Genomic DNA, 6,074 nt, shown 5'->3' with positions numbered 1-6,074 from the left:
GAAAGGGCATTCTCTGCCATGAACATCATAAAGAATCGAATGCGTAATCGAATGGGAGATCAGTGGTTGAATGATAGCTTAACAGTGTACCTTGAGAAAGATGTGTTCAATGCCATTGACAATGAAGTTATAATTCAGCGATTTCAAAACATGGCACCTCGTCGAGGACAACTATAGGTACATCTGCCCTATTGTTTCTGGTTTTAGTTGTTTTTTGTTGACGGAAACAATTTTTTTGTAGTAGATGGATATATGAACCTTTTTATACATTTTGTGCTGAATTGAATTGATGCACTTTCAAATATGGAAAGCTATATGGTGTCTATATACTTATTTCTCAAAGAAAATTTTTGTGATCATTAAATTGTGCCCTCAGTCATATTAGTTTCTGTCTCCGCCACCGGTCATGTTTGAGTTTTAAATAAATTTTTCTTACACTTGCATGTGAAACACCAATTAAGCACAATTATTCAGATACAAAAATAACGAGTAAGAAAACGTCTCTCTAGTGAAAATCACAACCAAACTAAGTAAAACAATTAAGCACAATTATTCAAATACCATAACCTATAAAAATTCAATGATTTGCGTACCCTAATAGTGATTATCCACATGACGGAGTATTTTATTTTATTTTGATAAATAAAACAATACAAATGAAAATAAAAATAAAAAACCCCTAATACAGTTTAAACCATGAAAGTCGAAATTGAAAACATTGACTGAGAATAGAGAGCGTTCGTTCTGTCTGCCCATAACAGGAGTAGAGTGACCAATATAAGTTATTGAATCTGCAAGAAAATTTGCTTCATGCTAAATGTGAGTAAAAATAATGGAAGTAAAATATGTGGTAAGGCATCTAATATCATTCATGTGAGTAGCCTTGGGCTAGATTTAAAACTAGACAAATAAAAATCTATAATCTTTTAGTTAAATTACAAAAAGAGAACTTGTGGGCTGAGGAATGGGAGTAGCTTTGGGCTGGGCTGTGCATGTTTCTATATTAGTTCAATTAATGATGTTTTAAACTTAAGTAGTTGGTTTAATTAAGTTAGTTAATACTGTTGGGGTTTCTGTTTTGAACCGATGAATATTTGACAAGTGTCAAGATCTCCCTTCTAACTATTTAAGCTGCTCTAGGGTTTTGCTGCCGTGATCTAATATCAATTTGCATTTTACTATTCTTCTTAGCTTTAGCTGTAGATCTCCATCCTCGATCCTTTTACTTTTCTTCGAGATGTTGAAGAAAATAGCAAATCGCTGCATTGCGATTCACAAGAGAGGTGTGGCTTTTCTTCAATCTTCGTCTTTGTTCATTCTCGATCCTCAAACCCAACCAAATCTAGAGAGAGAGAGACCTAACCTTCGTTCAGTGCTCAAATCGAGTGATGTTTAACGAGTTTCTGAGTTTCTCTTTCAGTGGAGACCTTTCTCGACCATTTTTGTGGTTTGAGGATCGAGACTTGAAGGTTTTTGCTCAGCGCCTCTCTTTCAAACCCTCTCTTCTTTCCCGTCTCAGATATCAAATTATCGACTCTCTGAGTTTCTGAGTTGAAGACTTGAAGGTTTCTGAGCTTGGGTTTAAGTTTTCACGAATTTCAGGTATAATCCCCACCTTGGTTTTCTGGGTTTCTCTCACCTTCTTTGTTCCCTATGATCCATGAGATTTGCATTTTAATTTTAGGTTTTCTGGGTTAATTTGTGTCTCTGTTTGCCGTTATCTTCAATTCTTCAAGGTCTATGATTCTGAAAGTAATGGGGAAGTTTGGTTGAATGAATTAGATCGCAGCAGATCGATTGCAAAGGGTACGTATATTACTTCGATATCTGTTTGTGACTTTGCGTCTTTTCATGTTTGAGATTTTGTTTTTGTTTAATATATGGTCATTGCTTCTTTTTTATGAAACAAGTGACTGGTGTCTTTCCTTATGGATGTAATTTGAGGTGTGTAATTTGAAGAGTAATGGAAGTACTGTGAAGTGCTCCAAAACTTGCTGAATGTGTGAACCTCTTAGCTAGATATAGATTTTAAAACGTGAAGTTTGTATATAAGTCCTTGTCTGTCCATGTATGTTTTACTTGAAAGCGTTTATCAGTATGAGTTTTACTCTGAATTTTCAGAGATTCATGGCTTCACATCAGATTTCACTCAGCCTAGGCTCAAGTTCATCCAAGAGTTCTGGCTCCCATTCGTCCCACAGTTCTGGCTCTAATTCAAACTCGGGGGTTCAGAGGATCCCTCGAAAAAGGAAGCGTCGTCGTGTGAGGAGAGAACGTGCTGAAGTTATTGAAAGCTATCTCTGAGAATGATTCTCACCGCAGTATCTGTAAAATCCAATTTTGACTCGGGCAACTCTTGAGGTGAATCATCCCAAACTCTATTTTTCTTGGTCATCTTTTGGCTCTGCCTTTGAGCCCTTGTTATCAAGGGTAACCTTTTTTTGTGTCTTCTTTCAAATCTTAGATCTATGCAATTTAGGGGACATTCGTGGGGCTATTCTATTACGTAGAAAGATGGAAGCAGAAAAAGAATCAATATGGGTGTTAAATGTAACAGTCTTTGAAACAAGATCCCTAACACCTTGTAAGTCTAATCAATTTTTTTTCTTCTTACCAAATCCGTTGATTAATATGTTGCAGCTACAAACATTCAGCATGGAGCCCCTCCGGACCATTAGATCGAAGACTTGTTCGGCTTGTTTCATCTGTCCTCGCAAATAATTTTCGTCTATAAGTGCATTGAATGTAACGACATTAGGTTTAATACATTTTCTAATCATGATGACAACCAATGATTGAGCTTGCTTAAGCTTCCCTTCTTTGCAAGCACGTAGCAGTTGATGAAACAATATTTGTGGTAGCATTGTAACTCTTTAGTGAAATGGACCGAAGAGGTATTTCTCCAACCATTGTTACTTACACATCTGTTAAACGAGCAACCGTGTTGTTCAATCAGATGTGTAAGTAACAATGGTTGGAGAAATACCTCTACGGTCCATTTCACTGAAGAATTGCGATGCTACCACAAACACTGTTTCATTAACCGCTGCGCGCTTGCAAAGAAGGGAAGCTTAAGGAAGCTCAATCATTGGTTGCCATCATGATTGAAAAATGTATTGAACCTAATGTCATTACATTCAATGCCCTTATAGACGGAAATTGTTTGCGAGGACAGATGAAACAAGCCGAACAAGTCTTTGATCTAATGGGTCCGGAAGGGCTCCATGTTAAATGTTTATAGCTGCAACATATTGATCAACAGATTTGGTAAGAATAAAAAAATTGATCTGGCTTACAAGGTGTTTAAGGGAATGACCGATAGGGATCTTGTTCCAAACATGGTTACATTTAACACCCTTATTGATGCTTTTTACAAAGCAGGGAGAATAGAAGAGGCAGAGAATTTATGACGCAAGTATGTAGCCAACATCCCGATGTTCAAACTTATTATATTATAGCTGATGGCCTATGTAACAACGAGATTCTTCTGCATCCTGCATCCAGAAAAGGTCCAACCTTTCATTTCCATATTCATTGAGCTCAGTTGGCTTTCAAAATGCTTTCTTTACTGTTATGTTTATTGGAACCCAGATGGGTCTGTTTCATAGTTGGACCGTGAATTTCGTTTCAGGGTTGATTTTGGTTTCTGTCAGTGAAGTTTGTGACTTTATAGGTAATTTAACCCCTTACGCATAACCCAAAGCTGGATTCCAAGGTTTCTACTCACAGAGGAGGTAAGTGTGTGTTTGGGATTGTCAATCAGTTGATGAGAAATGAAAGTGCTTTTGGGTTTATAATGTGAAATGAATTTGGTGTATGTTGTTGTGTGCATTGTTTTGCTGGCTTTGAATGTTATGATGATATAGTTGTTCTTTCGTTTCTGTTGTGTGATTTTGTATAGGTTAGTTCAATCACAATGAATGTTTGAATGTTATGATGATACAATTGATAAATAGGTCCATCTATCACTGATTTGGAGGACCGTGATCTTAGACTGGTGAGCTCTCCCTTCCTCTTATCTTTATTGCACTTTGAGTTTTGTTTGTTGCTACAACAAGTTTTACCTGTGACTGGGTTTTGAATTATGCTGTATATAAATGTTTTAGGTGAAAATGAATGTGGATTTGTCTTAGTTCTTGAAGCTAAAATAGCACCGAAGTCTTGCTTGAAGATTTAATTATTTTTCCTTTTCATTTCCACTATATAGGTCACTGATATTGTTGGGGGTACCATACGTTGGAAGCGATATCTTGATCAGTTAATCAGTTCATGTTGTGATGCAAGCACATTTAGCAGGATGGGACCACTTCTTTTACAGGTATTTACCCTCTAATACAACTATTATGGTCGAATATGACCAATATGAAAATGACAACTACATGTTCTATTCTTATATGGTGGAATGTCTTCCATTTATATAGTTGTTTCATTGCAATTCAGTGATAGATGGACCTACTTATCAATTGTATCACTGCTAAGCACTGCTAAGAGTGGAATGCAGTTAACAGCAGTTACTCTCAAGTAATAGTTGGAGGGTGTCTGTCTGAGTAGCTAATATTGGTTCTCTCTACCTGTGTATCTAGATTCTCCGAATTGGTTTCTTCGAGATTGTCAAGCTCAATATGCCACCATATGCTGTTGTGGATGAGGTGATTTTCTATTTGTTCATCTCTTAATTTTCTTAGATTTTTCCTTTATCAGGAGCTAGAGAGTTTTTGAAACCCTGGGTGTAATTTTATCTGAATACTCTGATTTTTAAGACATTTAAGGAAGTCCGATTTTGTAGTTTCCACCATATGTGGTGTTCAGAAAGTTTATTTATTCTTACTCTTTGTAATGTCTCCAGTATCAAGTCTCTTCCCCCATTTTATTGACAGTGTCTATAACTGTTCTTGTATGTATGTGATCGAGTGATTTATCTAAACCTCATATTTCTTATAACAACTGCAGAATGTGGACATGGTGCTGGAAACATGGTCAGTGGGATTCTCCGGAAGCTTGTTATACTTAAGGTTTGCCATTTAAAATTGATATTCTATAATCATTAGTTCATTACTATCATATATTATCTAACTTCTTAAAAATTGGTTTGCAGGAAAGTAACTCTCTTCCTCTACCCAAAATGTGGAGGGTGATGATCGCACACAAGCACTTGCTCTTGCCACTCTGTACTCTCATCCTGTAGTAAAAAAATAGTCGTACTTGTGTGTTCACACTTCTTTTGAATAATAGGATAATCTGGGACTGGTCATAGCCCTAGATTAGAGAAAGTAAACAGCTATTCATTTGAAGAAGTAGGAACTATTTATCACTCTATCCTAGATGCTGTACATCAAAATTAGTACTGCAAAATATTTGCAGCTTTCCTTAAAATTCAATACCTGTAGAGGAATCAAAGATTGAAGTTGCTAAACCTTGCATGGCCAGATTGATAATCTGTTCTCACCTCCCCTCCTTAAATTGATTTTCTAGTGGATGGTAAGGCGATGGACAAAGCATCTAGGACAAGAAGAAACAATTAAATTGATTACATGGAATAATAGTGATCCTAGTTTCAGCTTAAGGTTTTTATATCTACATTTTTTGCCCCTTCTTTTATTTTATCTCTATCCTTTTCTTTCTTTCTTTCTTTCTACAATACTTATATACATGTTTTTTTTTTCCTTGATTGCCTTTTGCTGGTGCTTATTTCAGGGCAAACAGTGGGAAAGGTTTTTCAAGAGCTGACCTTGTGACAAAGCTTAATTTATTGAAGGTGTGTGATTTTCCTTTTCAGTTGTAATCCTGTAATGCTGAATATGATTTGAAATTAAAAGTTATACGTTTGTGACATTACTTTTCCTACTATGAGATTCTTTAACTGGACACAAACACATGCCTGATTGTGTGTGAGACACGATTTTACCGGCATGACTCTATCTCGAGATAGGCAGATATACTTGGTCATTAATTATTAGCTTTAATTTCTTGAACCTCAGGTCCCACATGAGATCTCTTTGCATTTGAATGATTTTGTCTGTATGAAAAAAGGGTTGCAGGTATGAGTTTACTATTTCTTTTCTTCTTCCTTTTTT

At 36.1% G+C, this 6,074-nt stretch overlaps 1 pseudogene across 1 annotated transcript in view; it reads left to right on the top strand.

The window, feature by feature from the left end:
• Positions 1–2,881: 2,881 nt before the first annotated feature.
• Positions 2,882–6,074, top strand: part of LOC101296946 — a 5,692-nt pseudogene continuing 2,499 nt past the window's right edge. Inside the window, exons 1-10 of the transcript XR_184403.1 lie at positions 2,882–2,960; positions 3,957–3,997; positions 4,208–4,318; positions 4,584–4,649; positions 4,702–4,711; positions 4,951–5,012; positions 5,096–5,184; positions 5,473–5,564; positions 5,695–5,755; positions 5,979–6,038. The product of XR_184403.1 is annotated as a ribosomal RNA small subunit methyltransferase B-like (transcript). The remainder of the gene's footprint in view (positions 2,961–3,956; positions 3,998–4,207; positions 4,319–4,583; positions 4,650–4,701; positions 4,712–4,950; positions 5,013–5,095; positions 5,185–5,472; positions 5,565–5,694; positions 5,756–5,978; positions 6,039–6,074) is intronic.

Source organism: Fragaria vesca, linkage group LG3, assembly GCF_000184155.1.
Source record: "Fragaria vesca subsp. vesca linkage group LG3, FraVesHawaii_1.0, whole genome shotgun sequence".
Taxonomy (NCBI): domain Eukaryota; kingdom Viridiplantae; phylum Streptophyta; class Magnoliopsida; order Rosales; family Rosaceae; genus Fragaria; species Fragaria vesca.
Note: the sequence above shows the minus strand (reverse complement) of the source record. Positions and strands in the feature narration are given on the sequence as shown.